At 43.0% G+C, this 17,223-nt stretch overlaps 1 long non-coding RNA gene across 2 annotated transcripts in view; it reads left to right on the plus strand.

Annotated features, from left to right (window-relative positions):
- Positions 1-17,223, plus strand: part of LOC136794617 (uncharacterized) — an 81,006-nt gene that overhangs the window by 43,115 nt on the left and 20,668 nt on the right. For both annotated transcript variants that reach the window (XR_010841647.1, XR_010841648.1), the window contains exon 2: positions 16,339-16,486. This is a non-coding gene — a long non-coding RNA (uncharacterized lncRNA). The remainder of the gene's footprint in view (positions 1-16,338; positions 16,487-17,223) is intronic.

Genomic DNA, 17,223 nt, shown 5'->3' on the forward strand with positions numbered 1-17,223 from the left:
CAAGAGCCTTTTTGACCCACCTCCTAGAGAAATGGAAATGAAAACAAAAATAAATAAAGATTAATTAAATAAAGATTTAATTTTATTTATTTTTGGCTGCATTGGGTCTTCACTGCTGTGCACAGGCTTTCTCTAGTTGCGGCGAACGGGAGTTACTCTTCGTTGTGGTGTGCGGGTTTCTCATTGCGGTGGCTTCTCTTGTTGTGGAGCACGGGCTCTAGGCACACTTGCTTCAGTAGTTGTGGCGCACGGGCTTACTTGCTCCGCGGCATGTGGGATCTTCCCGGACCAGGGCTCAAACCCGTGTCCCCTGCACTGGCAGGCGGATTCTTATCCACTGCGCCACCAGGGAAGTGGGGAAGAAGGCAGGGGAGTTGGTAACCTGTTGAATTTATGATGACAAAGAAATATTTGGGAGGAAACCTTTTGCTGTAGGGAGAAAGTAGAAACACATCTTGCTGAAAGGATAATTTCATAGTCCTCCGTGTAGAGATGTTCATGGGGAGTCTTGAAAACAAGATGCCTTCTAGGTAGGAATAATCCAAGAGAGTGTGGGAACCCAAGAACCAAGAGAGTTTGGGATGAAAGAAATGATCAGTAAGCAGATGCATTTGAGAGATCAAGGTCATTACTGGCATCAAGAAAACACCACCAAAACACTCTGTTGTTGAGTCAAAGCTGAGTTCACTTGTGAGCAAGAACACTGCTTAATTTCAGTGGGGGTGGAAGCATGTTAGAATCTCTAAGATATTTGGCATTTGATTTAAGGTGGGTCTTTCCATGCTGGGTCTTGTTAGGACTAGGTAAGAATCATGCTACAATAGTTTAGGATTGGTGGACACTGAAAGGTGAGGGTTTTTTTTTTTTGCGGTACGCGGGCCTCTCACTGTTGGGGCCTCTCCCGTTGCGGAGCGCAGGCTCCGGACGCGCAGGCTCAGCGGCCACGGCTCACGGGCCCAGCCGCTCCGCGGCATGTGGGATCTTCCAGGACCAGGGCACGAACCCGTGTCTCCTGCATCGGCAGGCGGATTCTCAACCACTGCGCCACCAGGGAAGCCCCAAGGTGAGGGTTTTGAAGAGACCTGTAGAATTAATGCTGATTTGATATGCTATCTATTGAAAAATCCAACAGTCTGCTGTTTGTTTAAATGGTTTTTTCACGAAATTCCTACAGTAAAGTTATTTGCAACTTTCATCTTACGGGGCGAGAGTTTCCAGAATAGAGGTTCCATTAAGGAAGACAGGAGACAAGGAGAGTTGTGGTAGTGAAGACAGATGAATAACATAGTTACGTTCACGTAAACGAGTTGTGTGGTATAGATGATTTCAAGTCTCAGAAGTAAGACTTTCCAGCAAATCTAGTTAGTAGGAAGTTGTTAGTGATCTTTGAAGCTGTAGGGGTTTGAATTGCTCCAGAATTCACAGAAATTCCTTGTCTTCCTTGACAGCTCCCCATTCCCCTAGGTCCACCCCAGTGTTGTCCAGTCTGGTCCTATAGCCACTAGTGTGCTCTATACTCTAAGCTAAATCCCAGGCAGAATGGTGCTACCAGACTGTTTTCAGCTATTCCATCATCGAGGTCCTAATTTGCAAACTGTTTGAACACATTCACAATGCTAACTTCAAAACATCCCATTTGTGAATCAAAAGAACAAAATTTTTTGCAGTCTGCTGCAGTTCTTCCCAAACCAAACATTCAGCGCAAAAAAAAAAAATGTAGAAGAGAGGATTTGAAACGACCCTAGCGCACAGCGAATAAGGAAGAGGCACCCTTTGCCTGCCATGTTGAGAATACTTACACGCTGTAAAGAATAGAGGGAAGGAGGGAGCCGAGCAGCCCCCTCTCCCTCCCACACTTGGCCTTCGGTGCTCTCGCCAACTGTCTGCTTTTGGCTACCGTGGCAGGAAGGAACCTTTGCCGAGGCAAGTGCCTGAAAATAGAACCGGAGGCAAAGAACTGATGCCCTGAAACCAGGAATCTCAGGAATCTTTATTCATCTCCATCATTATCATGTATCTGCATTTCCACCGGGATAAAACGGAATGAACCTACCATGAAGTTAAGCAAATATATCACACCATCGGTGATAACTGCAGGAATTTTTTTTCTCAGAGGAATTTGTTTCTTAGAGAATTTTTGTCTGCAGGACAAAAGCCCTGCGCTGTTAAAGCTTGTTGCAGGTCATAAAGCCCTAACTGTTTCGTGTTCTGCTGACCTTCCCTGGTGGGAGTCAGGGCAATAGTTCAGATACGTGAGTCTCCATGAAAACTCTCAACTTCCTGATCTTACTCTTAGGGGTGTCTGGAACGGCTGTGTTAACAGGTATTTTCCTCTGCATCAGTTCCTGCCTCAAATAGCTGTGATTGAAACAGAAATGCACCGTGAGTCAGCTAAAAAGAATGCAGAGAAGCCAGGGCCTCTGCAGTGTTTTGGATGCATATAACTCACGATCTTAGAGTGACATCTAGAGTTGACAAGGTGAAGCTCAGCTATTCCCTGATAGCGCCGACATCGTGTTAATACTCATAATGACTACAGTTGGGTCACTTTGCACGTGTGATACACGAATTATAATCTACAACATCAGTGTGCAATAAATGTCACCTTTCCCCCCGCTAAATCCAAAATAATTTGATGTGATCCACCATCCCTTCAGATTGTCAGAAAAATTCTATTTCAGTCATTATATGAGTTCTCTCTGTACAGCTCTCAAACCTATAGTTTGAGAAGGTCTCAAGAGATCTTAAATAATACAGGACATTAAGAAAAGTGCCCCCCCTCATTTTTCCAGCCCAAATAGTCCATCTCTGATTTTCTCATTGTCCAGGATACAGATAGACAAGGGTTTGAACCCCACCTCTGTCAGCTGGGCAAGGTACTTAATCTCCCTAAATCTCAATTTCCTTTTCCACTGTGGAAGGAAACTCAAAATGGAATCAGTATTGCTAAGAGAGCTCTCTGAAATGGAGCCAAGAGGCCATCAAGGAAGGTGACTTATGCACTTAGCCTGGGTGGAATCTGACTTTTGGACCACTTATTGTCCTAATGAAGGTATCCAGAACATCTGCCAGAAACTCAGACCCTTACCCTAAAATAACCCGTGAGAGCCTATCTACTTATTGGACCCCTACCCTAAAACAACTCGTGATTCCTTAAGGACAAATATTTCCTCACTCACCTCAGAGTCAACCACAGTTCTCGCAAGAAACTTTTAACAGCCTCGTGGCTTTTTGTCTTTAAAAGCCCCTGACTCTTTCTCTCCCCCGGAACACTCTTTCCTTGCCCCCCAAATTGCAATTCTTAAGACCTCAAATAAGGTATTTTCTTATTTGTCACTTTCTGCATCATTCTTCGGTTGACACCATAAAAGTCACTCGATCTGGGATTTCCCTGGTGGTGCAGTGCTTAAGAATCCACCTGCCAATGCAGGGGACACGGGTTCGAGCCCTGGGCCGGGAAGATCCCACATGCCGCGGAGCAACTAAGCCAGTGCGCCACAACTACTGAGCCCACGTGCCACAACTACTGAAAGCCGCGCACCTAGAGTCCGTGCTCCACAACAAGAGAAGCCACCGCAGTGAGAAGCCCGCACACCACAACGAAGAGTAGCCCCTGCTCGCCGCAACTAGAGAAAGCCCACGTGCAGCAACGAAGACCCAACGCAGCCAAAAATAAATAAATAAATGTATTTTTTTTAAAAAAAATCACTCGATCTACTTCGTGTGAGGATTAAATGAGGTAAATGGGAGAGAAGTCTATGCCTGACATAGAGTGGATGTTCAGAGGCCTTTTCTTTCCACAATTCCTTTCACAAAACCTCTGACTCCAGTCACGCTACGCTTATGTGTTCTTACTTGGTCCCCAGCATTCTACTGCTTGATCAAACTCCAGACAGGCCCCATCCTTGAGCGTTGTCCTCAGAAGCCCAGTTTTAGCCAGAATCCTCCTAACTCCGTTCAGCCAGAATCCCCCCCCACCCTCACTGTCCAATCACCTCAATATCTGATCAGCTTCCTCACCCTCTACCATCTGGCCTGCCTTCAGTAAGAATTCTGTTAGGTCAGTTTAGCAAAGAATTACTCTACCCCTCAGCAATTTTCCATCCACCGGCCCCTTCCCTTACTCCCACCTACAGTTCCTGTCTCTAAACCCCCACTTTTCCTTGTTATATTTGGAGTTGAGCCCAATCTCTCTCCCCGACTGCAAAACCCCGTTGCGAATAGTCCCTGCACCAATGGCGACAGTCCTAAATAAAGTCTGCCTTACTGTTTTCACAAGAATTAAAATAATTTTTTCTTTAACAGCAGCCAAGAGAGAAAAGTCACGGTGCACATTCTTGACATACAAAAGAGTCAACTTCAACCTCAAAAAAAATCGCAATTCTGTATCTAAAATTCTGCTGCATCATTTCTTTCCTGGAATCCTGGAACTCCACACATCTGTAGCGATCTTGTGAAAAATGAGAATCCAGGGAAAACTGCCTTCAATCTGCGGGATGCCTGGTGACTAGAGATGACTGGGAGATATAAATGACTACGAAGCAGGAATCTGTGATTATTTTTGCCTCCAGGTGATGCAGTCAATATTAAATGAGCTTCCCTCATCTAGAAAATGTGGGTCCTGCACTGGAGCAGACATCTCAGTAAATCACAAAGACACCACCAGCAGGCACAGGCAAGTTGTTTATTAAAAGGGCTCATCTATCTCCATCAAAGCCGGTTGCCTTCTCTTTTCTGACGATCCAATCCGAACAAGTTCTGACACCACAAGTCCTTTTACAAACGCGGGAGACAATGAAAATGGTGAATGGGTTGTAACAAAACCGGAGCTGTGGCAGGTAAAGAGTAGGGGAAACACTTTCCATCTCACATCACAATCTTCTCTCACACCTAACTCTTCCTGACTCTTTCCTCTATAAGGAAATTAATTCTTTGACAGAGAACTATAGAAATTTTAGCCAGGGAGATTATTAGAAATCTGTCATACGCTGGGCTGACACGGCCCACAGCCATCATATCAGGACCAATTAATTATATACTGTATTATATTGTTTGCTAATTGTTACATGCGATCTTTTCATTAGGCTTAAAGGATCATGTTTTCTGTATCTCATAACATCCATAATACCTACACAACACTAGGTACACAATAGGTGTCCAGTACTTGTTGACTGATTAAGTCCCATGTTGGAAACATTGTGCATGGAAGGGGAGCCATATATAGCACATCTGTGTAAAAAAAAAAAACAAAAGCCCCAGGAAGGCAGGGCAGGAACACCAGTCTGTAGTCTGATCGTGGGGCCTTTGTCTTCCACAGCTTCTAGCATAAAGCTGGGTATATAATAGCTTTTTGATAGATGCTGGCTTAATTGAACTTCTGCCACAGGTGATATGAAAATGGGAATGACAATTCAGGTTTTTCACACTTCTTAACTGTTCTTTATTTCTTCTGAAAATTGGTCTGAGAAAAGTATTCATTTGCTGCCCCAAAAAACCCCAGAAAGCAGTATGTCAAATTATCCACCTTGAAATCTGAAGAAAGGAGCTGTAAAAGAAATTTAAGTGAATGTAAGTGAATTCTTTCAATAAATTTAACAACAGCCTCAGGAGAAAGAAAAGTCACAGCTAATATGCATACTGTTTACGGGGACGTTTTGGCAATAAGACAGAAGCATGCATAATCAGAAAAGAAAAGCATCCCATACAGCTCCTTAACCAGCAGACTAGAACTGTTCCAAGTGTGTTCAGCACCCAGGGTTGTCACACTCCGCATGTTCCTTTTTCCTCCTGATCCATTTACTCAGTGGTTAGTTAGGATATAAATTTAGTTGCTATAACAAAGACTCCCACAATAAAAAATGGCCTGAACCAGATTAAAGTTTCTCTTTCATGTAAAACACTAGGCAGGGCAGATACAGTGTCTCTATAATCATAAGAGTCCCAGGCTGTTTCTATTATATTTTTCTGCCATCCTCAACTTGAGGTGTTCATCTCCTATCCCAATATAGCTGCTCTGACTCCTGCCATCACAACTGTACTCCAGCCAGTGGAAACAGGGGAGGAGGAAGTTGAAAATATGCCCCTTTCTTTTGAGGGCATGACGTAGCAATTTCTCATATCAGTTCCTCCAGAATGCAGTCAACATTCTCACCTAGCACACAGAGGGCTTGAAAGGCAGACTGTATTCTGGGCAGCTCTGTTCACAGTTAAAATTCACAAGTTCTATTTTCAAAGGGAGAGGGTGAGAATGGATACTGGGGGAAAATCAGCAGTCTTTGCCATATTACGTCAATTGTTTAGTAATCTCTCGGCTTTTTCTGGGTGACACAGAACAGTGATTCTCAAACTTGTTTGAGGAAGTAAAGCACCTGGGAATCATGACCCAAATGTGAACAAGAGATGCTCAATATCAATGTTTCAAAAGATGTCTCCCATGCAACATTAGTTCCACAGGACAGAGTGGAGAAAAAGTGGAGGTCAAATAATTTTGAGAAATGTTGTAACTCCATTCTTTCCTGGAGATATGTGGATGCATTCTCATTTCACAGACTCTGAGAAAACAGTTTAACTTTGTTTAATGCAGTATTCTCCAGACTTATTTGACTGTGAGACAAAAATCCCACAGAATTAGTGTGCTGCAAAATAGACATTGAAGGATAGATTTAATTTTGTCCTCTAAACTGGGAGCAACTTTATTAGCAGGAAACATGACTGTTAATTATAACAATTAAAAATCACAACTATAGGGCTTCCCTGGTGGTGCAGTAGTTGGGAGTCCGCCTGCCGACGCAGGGGACGCGAGTTCGTGACCCGGTCTGGGAGGATCCCACATGCCACGGAGCGGCTGGGCCCGTGAGCCATGGCCACTGAGCCTGCGCGTCCGGAGCCCGTGCCCCACAGGGCGAGAGGCCACAGCAGTGAGAGGCCCGTGTACCGCAAAACAAACAAACAAACAAACAAAAAAATCACAACTGTAAACTCCTATTCCCAAAACAAAACAAGCCCTCGGACAAAGAATAATAAGGTGTTTCTGAGTCTTTTGCTTTGTGTGTGTTACTTTTTTACTCATTTTATCCCACAAAGGTAGCAGGTACAAAAGTTTTAGTAAAAATATAAGAGAAAAACTTGCAAAAACTCTATTGATTGGTTAAATTCTTCCAAAGATTGGGAAACTTCCCCAGTAATAAGTGAATGAAACATCTGAGCCCATGTCACAAAATAGTCTATAGGAGAACAGCTTGAAAATCCATAGGCTTTTTTTTTTTTTTGGCTGCTAGGAGTCTTAGTTGTGGCACTCAGGATATTCGTTGAGGCATGCAGTCTCTTCATTGTGGTGATTGGGCTCCTCTCTAGTTGTGGCACGAGGGCTTAGTTGCCCTGCAGTACGTGGGATCTTAGTTCCCCAACCAGGGATTGAACCCGCGTCCTCTGCATTGGAAGTGGATTCTTTACCACTGGGCCACCAGGGAAGTCCCTAAAATCCATAGGCTTTTAAGACACAATTTCTGCTTTCAAACATGTGTAACCTATTTGAGGAGCAATGACTTACCCACAAAATATAGCAGGTTTGAAGATGTTTTCCCCCTACGTGCTGGTACTTCACATTTGTACCTATTTCCAATTGGCTCTTGCTTCTCAAAAAAAAAGTTTTAAATAATAACAGCCCACTTTGCTAAAGCATTAGATAGAGACAATAATTTCACATAGTGATACAGAGGCTGACCCATATGACACCCATTTTCCTTTTTTTTTTTTGTGGTACGCGGGCCTCTCACTGCTGTGGCCTCTCCCGTTGCGGAGCACAGGCTCCGGACGCACAGGCTCAGCGGCCATGGCTCACGGGCCCATCCGCTCCGTGGCATGTGGGATCTTCCCGGACCGGGGCACGATCCCGTGTCCCCTGCATCGGCAGGCAGATTCTCAACCACTGCGCCACCAGGGAAGCCCCTGACACCCATTTTCAAAAGTCAGATCACATGGGCCTTGGCCCATCCCTAGTTTTTGAGATCTGTTGGTAACTGTTCCCATTAAATGGCTGCATCATTATAAAATGGTTAATCTGAGTGAATATTTTCCTTTTGTATAAAACAACTTTGGAGGTAACCTAGGTGAAGTGGATGCCTCAAGTTCCAATACCATTAGTGGTTTGTTGTGTTATTTTCGAGAGAGCGCATTCATGCTCATACAGCTTCAACATTTATCTATACTAATGTCAAGTCTGTTGTTTCCAGCTCAAATCTCCCCCCTGAGCTCCAGATTGTTTTCAGTTCAGATAGCAAACAAGAATGGTGTATATCACTTAGATGTGAAATGTAAAAGAACACTCAAACTCATAGATACAGAGATCAGATTGACTGTTGTCAGAGGTGGAGGATGGTAGGTGAGTAAAATGGATGGAGGGCATCAAGAGGTAAAAAACTTCCAGTTCCAAGATAAGTAAGTCCTGGGGATGTAATGCACAGCATGGTGATGATAGTTAACAATAGTGTATTGCATTTTTGAAAGATGTTAAAAGAGTAGATCTTAAGTGCTCATCACAAGAAAAAAGATTTGTAATTGTGGACGGTGATGTATGTTAACTAAACTTATTGTGGTGATCACTTTGTAATATACACATAGAGAAAATCATTATGTTGTACACCTAGACCTAATATGATATTGTAAGTCAATTATATCTCAATTTTTAAAATAAAAAACATTTAATTTAATTTCTCAGAAAAGTCATCTCCCATGTAAAACTTTGTTTCCATAAATAACATGAGTAAATTCATCTCTTGATACTGTTTTCTAAAAAAAAGAAGAATGATACTACAATCCACTCAGTTACCTTAGCCATAAACTTGAATGTCACCCAAGACCCCCTCCTATACCTTAATAAGCATTGTTGATTCTTCCTATAAACCTCTCAAATATACCCCTTAACCTACAACTCTTCTTGGCACTGCTCAAGTTCAGGTACTCATCATGTCTTGCTTGAACTGTTACAATAACTTTGCTTTTAATCTCTCTGCCTATAATCTTCACCTTGTCTGATTTATCCTCCAATCCAGATTACTCTTTCTCACACTTAAATCTTAAATCCCTTCTCTACATTTTAATAGCTTCCATCTCTTACAAGCAGCGATTCTCAAGTTTAGTAAGGGTATATCTGCTTGTAAGTTAAAAAAGAAAAAATTCCCATGTATTAATTTCCTAATGCTGCAAATTACCACAGTTACAATTACAAACTACCACAAACTTGATGGCTTAAAACAACACTAATGTATTATCTTACGGTTCTGTAGGACAGAAGTCTGAAATTGGGTTTCTCTGGGCTAAAATCAAGGTGTCAGCAGAGCTGCCTTCCTGCCGGAGAGTCTAGGGAAGAATCCATTTCCTTGCCTTTTCCAGCTTCCAGAGCTGCCGCATTCCTTGGCTTTTGGCCCCTCTGTTTTCAAAGCCAGCAACGGCCGTATTCCTCATGCTGCCTCACTCTGACCCACTGCTGTCATCACATTTCCTTCTCTGACTCTGACCCTCTTGCTTCTCTCTTTCATTTGTAAGCATCTTGTGATTACATTGGACTCACCGGATAATTCAAGATAATCTCTCCATCTCAAGATCTTTAATATAATCACGTCTGCAAAGTTCCTTTTGCCACATGTATTCGTTTGCTAGGGCTGCCATAACAAAAATGGCACAAACTGGATGGCTTAAAACCATGCCACCTCAAGTGCTTGCTTATTCTAAAGACTAAACAAGGGCTTCCCTGGTGGCACAGTGGTTAAGAATCCGCCTGCCAGTGCAGGTCACATGGGTTCAATCCCTGGTCTGGGAAGATCCCACATGCTGCAGAGCCACAACTACCGAGCCTGTGCTGTAGAGCTCTCAAGCCACAACTACTGAAGCACACGTGCCACAACTACTGAAGCCCACACGCTTAGAGCCTGTGCTCCGTAACAAGAGAAGCCACAATGAGAAGCCCCCGCTCACTGCAACTAGAGAAAGCCCACACACAGCAATGAAGCAGCCAAAAAATTTAAAAGACTAAACAAGATAATTCATGACTTAGTAGTGCCAAACACACAGGATATACTCAATAAATGACAGATTAAAATATTTAAATGAAAATTTAAAACTAGAGTAATATGCTCCGATTCCCTACTTTATATTTGATTTAAGCTGTTCTTTGGGAGTGCTTTAGTACAAGCATTGGGTTGGCATAGAAGAGAAAGAGGACAAATCTGAACCTTAAAAAAAAAAAAAAAAAAAAAAAAAAAAAAAAATCCTAAAAAGAAAGTATAGGTTTTCTTTCATCAGTTTTGGCCTAAAAACGGATTGAGACCTTCAAGATGGCGGAAGAGTAAGACGCGGAGATCACCTTCCTCCCCACAGATACATCAGAAATACATCTACATGTGGAACAACTCCTACAGAACACCTACTGAACTCTGGCAGAAGACCTCAGACCTCCCAAAAGGCAAGAAACTCCCCACGTACCTGGGTAGGGAAAAAAAAAAGAGAGACAAAAGAATAGGGACGGGACCCGCACCAGTGGGAGGGAGCCGTGAAGGACGAAAGGTTCCCACACACTAGAAGCTCCTTCACAGGCGGAGACCGCGGGTGGCGGAGGGGGGAAGCTTCGGGGCCGCGGAGGAGAGCGCAGCAACAGGGTGCGGAGGGCAAAGCGGAGAGATTTCCACACGGAGGATGGGTGCCGAGCGGCACTCACCAGCCCGAGAGGCTTGTCTCCTCACCCGCCGGGGCGGGCGGGGGCCGGGAGTTGAGGCTCCGGCTTCGGTCGGAAGCCGGGAGAGGACTGGGGTTGGCGGCATGAATACGGCCTGAAGGGGTTAGTGCGCCACGGCTAGCCGGGAGGGAGTCCGGGAAAAAGTCTGGAGCTGCCGAAGAGGCAAGAGATTTTTTTCTTACCTCTTTGTTTCCTGGTGCGCGAGGAGAGGGGCTTAAACGCGCCGCTTAAAGGAGCTCCAGAAACGGGCGCAGAGCTGTCGAAGAGACAAGAGACTTTTTCTTGCCTCTTTGTTTCCTGGTGCGCGAGGAGAGGGGCTTAAACGCGCCGCTTAAAGGAGCTCCAGAAATGGGCGCGAGCCGCGGCTATCAGCGCGGACCTCAGAGACGGGCATGAGACGCTAAGGCCGCTGCTGCCGCCACCAGGAAGCCTGTGTGCGAGCACAGGTCACTGTCCACACCTCCCCTCCCGGAGCCTGTGCAGCCCGCCACTGCCAGGGTTCCGTGATCCAGGGAATAACCCGGGAGAACGCACGGCACGCCTCAGGCTGGTGCAACGTCACGGCGGCCTGTGCCGCCACAGGCTCGCCCCGCACTCCGTGCCCCTCCCTCCCTCCCTCCCTCCGGCCTGAGTAAGCCAGAGCCCCCGAATCAGCGGCTTCTTTAACCCCGTCCTGTCTGAGCGAAGAACAGGCGCCCTCAGGCGACCTACACGCAGGTACCGGCATCTGTGGAATCCCTGAATAGACAACGAATCATCCCAAAATTGAGGCGGTGGACTTTGGGAGCAACTGTAGACTTGGGGTTTGCTGTATGGGACAGACCAGTTTCTGGTTTTATGTTTATCTTAGTTTAGTATTTAGAGTTTATTATCATTGCTGGATTTGTTTATAGATCTGGTTGCTTTCTTCCTCCGTTTTTTTTTGTGTGTGTGTGTGGTTCGCGGGCCTCTCACTGTTGTGGCCTCTCCCGTTGCGGAGCGCAGGCTCAGCGGCCATGGCTCACGGGCCTAGCGGCTCCACGGCATGTGGGATCTTCCCAGACCGGGGCACGAACCCGCGTCCCCTGCATCGGCAGGCGGACTCTCAACCACTGCGCCACCAGGAAAGCCCCCTCCGTTTTTTTTAATATACAGATATGTTTTTTTCCTTTTTCTCTTTATGTGGGTGCGTATGTGTATGCCTCTTTGTGTGATTTTGTCTGTATAGCTTTGCTTTTACCCTTTGTCCTAGGATTCTGTCTTTCCATTTTGTTTGTTTGTTTTTTAGTATTGTTTTTAGCACTTGTTATCATTGGTGGATTTGTTTTTTGGTCTGGTTACTCTCTTCTTTCTTCTATTTTTAAATTACTTTACAATTTTTTTATTTTTAATATTTTTTATTTTAATAACTTTATTACTTTTTCTTTCTTTCTTTCTTTCTTTCTTTCTTTCTTTCTTTCTTTCTTTCTTTCTTTCTTTCTTTCTTTCTTTCTCTCTTTCTCTCTTTCTCTCTTTCTCTCTTTCTTCCTTCTCCCTTTTCTTCTGAGCCGTGTGGCTGACAGAGTCTTTGTGCTCCAGCCGGGTGTCAGGCCTGTGCCTCTGAGGTGGGAGAGCCGAGTTCAGGACATTGGTCCACCAGAGACCTCCCAGCTCCATGTAATATCAAACAGCAAAAGCTCTCCCAGAGACCTCCATCTCAATGCTAAGACCTAACTCCACAGAACAACCTGCAATTGCCAGACTCATCAAGAAAAAAAGGGAGAAAACTCAAATCGATAAGAATTAGAAATGAAAAAGGAGAAGTAACAACTGACACTGCAGAAATACAAAGGATCATGAGAGATTACTACAAGCAACTATATGCCAATAAAATGGACAACCTGGAAGAAATGGACACATTCTTAGAAAAACGCAACCTTCCAAGCCTGAACCAGGAAGAAATAGAAAATATAAACAGACCAATCAGAAGTACTGAAATTACTTGTGTGTAATTTAAATTACACTTGTGTGTAATTTAATTTACTGTGCTTAAAAATCTTCCAACAAACAAAAGCCCAGGACCAGATGGCTTCACAGACGAATTCTATCAAACATTTAGAGAAGAGCTAACACCTATCCTCCTCAAACTCTTCCAAAACATAGCAGAGGGAGGAACACTCCCAAACTCAGTCTATGATGCCACCATCACCCTGATACCAAAACCAGACAAAGATATCACAAAGAAAGAAAACTACAGGCCAATATCACTGATGAACATAGATGCAAAAATCCTCACAAAATACTAGCAAACAGAATCCAATGGCACATTAAAAGGATCATACACCATGATCAAGTGGGGTTTATCCAAGGAATGCAAGGATTCTTCAATATATGCAAATCATTCAATGTGATACAGCATATTAACAAATTGAAGAATAAAAACCATATGATCATCTCAATAGATGCAGAAAAAGCTTTCGACAAAATTCAACACCCATTTATGATAAAAACCCTCCAGAAAGTAGGCATAGACAGAACTTACCTCAACAAAATAAAGGCCATATATAACAGACCCACAGCCAACATCGTTCTCAATGGTGAAAAACTAAAACCATTTCCCCTAAGATCAGGAACAAGGCAAGGTGGTCCACTCTCACCACTATAATGTAACATAGTTTTGGAAGTTTTCGCCACAGGAATCAGAGAAGAAGAAGAAATAAAAGGAATCCAAATTGGAAAAGAAGAAGTAAGCTGTCACTGCTTGCAGATGACATGATACTATACATAGAGAATCCTAAAGATGCTACCAGAAAACTACTAGAGTTAATCAATGAATTTGATAAAGTAGCAGGCTACAAAATTAATGCACAGAAGTCTCTTGCATTCATATACACTAATGATGACAAATCTGAAAGAGAAATTAAGGAAACACTCCCATTTACCAGTGCAACAAAAAGAATAAAATACCTAGGAATAAACCTCCCTAAGGAGACAAAAGACCTGTTTGCAGAAAACTGTAAGACACTGATGAAAGAAATTAAAGATGATACAAACAGATGGAGAGATATACCATGTTCTTGGATTGGAAGAATCAGCAATGTGAAAATGACTATACTACCCAAAGCAATCTACAGATTCAATGCAATCCCTATCAAACTACCACTGGCATTTTTTACAGAACTAGAACAAAAAAATTCACAATTTGTATGGAAATACAAAAGACCCCAAATAGCCAAAGCAATCTTGAGAATGAAAAATGGAGCTGGAGGAATCAGGCTCCCTGATTTCAGACTCTACTACAAAGCTACAGTAATCAAGACAGTATGGTACAGGCACAAAAACAGAAATATAGATAAATGGAACAGGATAGAAAGCCCAGAGATAAACCCATGCACATATGGTTACCTTATCTTTGATAAAGGAGGCAAGAATATACGAAGAAAAGACAGTCTCTTCAGTAAGTGGTGCTGGGAAAACTGGACAGCTACATGTAAAAGAATGAAATTAGAACACTCCCTAACCCCATACACAAAAATAAACTCAAAATGGATTAAAGACCTAAATGAAAGGCCAGACACTATAAAACTCTTAGAGGAAAATATAGGCAGAACAGTCCATGACATAAATCACAGCAAGATCATTTTGACCCACCTCCTAGAGAATGGAAATAAAAACAAAAAGAAACAAATGGGACCCTAATGAAACTTAAAAGCTTTTGCACAGCAAAGGACAACATAAACAAGACGAAAGACAACCCTCAGAATGGGAGAAAATATTTGCTAATGAAGCAACTGACAAAGGATTAATCTCCAAAATTTACCTGCAGCTCATGCAGCTCAGTATCAAAAAAACAAACAACACAATCCAAAAATGGGCAGAAGACCTAAATACACATTTCTCCAAAGGAGACATACAGATGACCAACAAATACATGAAAGGATGCTCAACATCACTAATCATTAGAGAAATGCAAATCAAAACTACAATGAGGTATCACCTCACACCAGTCAGAATGGCCATCATCAAAAAATCTACAAACAGGGACTTCCCTGGTGGTGCAGTGGTTAAGAATCCTCTTGCCAATGCAGGGGACACGGGTTCGAGCCCTGATCCGGGAAGATCCTACATGCCGCGGAGGAGCTAAGCCCCTGCACCACAACTACTGAGCCTGTGCTCTGGAGCCTGTGAGCCACAACTACTGAAGCGCACATGCCTAGAGCCCGTGCTCTGCAACAAGAGAAGCCACTGAAATGAGAAGCCCATGCACCACAACAAAGAGTAGCCCCCACTCACCGCAACTAGAGAAAAGCCCACACGCAGCAATGAAGACCCAATGCAGCCAAAAATAAATATAAAATAATAAATGATTTTTTTAAAAAATTTGCAAACAATAAATGCTGGAGAGGGTATGGAGAAGAGGAAACCCTCTTGCACTGTAGGAGGGAGTGTAAATTGATACAGCCACTATGGAGAACAGTATGGAGGTTCCTCAAAAAATTAAAAATAGAACTACCATACCACCCAGCAATCCCACTACTGGGCATATACCCTGAGAAAACCATAATTCAAAAAGAGTCATGTACCACAATGTTCATTGCAGCTCTATTTACAATAGCCAGGACATGGAAGCAACCTAATTGTCCGTCAACAGATGAATGGATAAAGAAGATGTGGCACGTATATACAATGGAATATTACTCAGCCATAAAAAGAAACGAAATTGAGTTATTTGTCGTGAGGTAGATGGACCTAGAGACTGTCATACAGAGGAGAAAAACAAATACCGTATGCTAACACATATGGATAGAATCTAAAAAAAAAAAAAAAAATGGTTCTGAAAAACCCAGCGGCAGAACAGGAGTAAAGACACAGATGTAGAGAATGGACTTGAGGACACAGGGCAGGGGAAGGATAACCTGGGATGAAGTGAGAGAGTGGCATGGACGTATATACACTACCAAATGTAAAATAGATAGCTAGTGGGAAGCAACTGCATAGCACAGGGAGATCACCTCTGTGTCTGTGACCACCTAGAGTGGTGGGATAGGGAGGGTGGGAGGGAGAAGCAAGAGGGAGGGGATATGGGAATATATGTATAGCTGATTCACTTTGTTATAAAGCAGAAACTAACACACCATTGTAAAGCAATTATACTCCAATAAAGATGTTAAAGAAAAAAAAAGTGAAAAGCAACATAAAGTATATGAAAAAATAAGAATCACTTTTGGTGTGATGGAGCAGTTCTGTATCTTGATTGTGGTGGTGGCTTCATGGGTATGTGATATCTATCAAAATTCATCAAGTTGTGTACTTTAACTGGGTCCCATTTATTGTTTGTGAATTATTCCTCAACAAAAGGTGTTAACATCTACATATTTGTATCAAGGATTTAAATTATTTAGATGCTTAAAGACAATTATTTTCAGCCTAGTCAAAATTAATAAAAATAATTCTGCACAAAAAACAAAAAATGGAATGCTACTGTGTCCATTAGGACTCTTTCCATTGCAAGTGACTGAAATCCCAAGTCAAGCTGACTTGAGACAAAGGGATTTTATTGATTCAGGTAAATGAACCATGATTTCAGGCATAGCTGATTACAGGCTCAGCTGACATAACCAGGATCTGGTTTCTCTCTGTTCTCTCTTTAGTCTTAACTGGATGTGGACCAAGTCACCAAAAGTCAATACCATTACACAATGCATTCGGGAGCCAGGAAGCACACTGTTGAACTTTCTTTATGGTGCTAGTTGGAACACAAAATCAAACAAGTAAACTGAAACTAAACCACTGAAAGAAGTAAGTAAATGTTGGAAAATGGTTATTTCATGTTATGGGCTGAATTGTGTCCCCTCAAAATTCATATGTTGTATTTCTCACCGCCTGTACCTCAGAATGTGACTATTTAGAAACAAGGCCTTTAATGAGGTAACTAAGGTAAAATGAGGTTATATAGGGCTTCCCTGGTGGCGCAGTGGTTGAGAGTCTGCCTGCCGATGCAGGGGACACGGGTTCGTGCCCGGGTCCGGGAGGATCCTACATGCCGCAGAGCTGCTGGTCCCGTGAGCCATGGCCGCTGAGCCTGCGCGTCCGGAGCCTGTGCTCCGCGACAGGAGAGGCCGCAACAGTGAGAGGCCCGCATACCGGAAAAAAAAAATTTTTTAATTTTAAAAAAAATAAGATGCATTCCGATAGTTGGATAACAAGGCCAGAAAGGGTCAGTTTTATAAGGATTAACAGGAATTCATACAAAGAAATGGAGTTAGCTATTTGTGTAAATATTTCTAGTGTGTCAACCCCATTAAATGATATTTTGCAAATATGACTAGGGAAATTAGTATGTCTCCCACAGACCTTCAAAATACCAAGGATGTCTGCCCCAAGTCTTGTCAAGAAGAAACAGATAAGATACATCATGGGTAGTGACTGGGAAAAGATACGAGGCCAGCTTGTGCAGTGCTGGTAATGGATTTTTGGATCTGGGTGTTAGTTATCAGATGTGTTCCATTTATGAAAAGTCATTGAGCCGTACATTA

Source organism: Kogia breviceps, chromosome 8, assembly GCF_026419965.1.
Source record: "Kogia breviceps isolate mKogBre1 chromosome 8, mKogBre1 haplotype 1, whole genome shotgun sequence".
NCBI lineage: Eukaryota > Metazoa > Chordata > Mammalia > Artiodactyla > Physeteridae > Kogia > Kogia breviceps.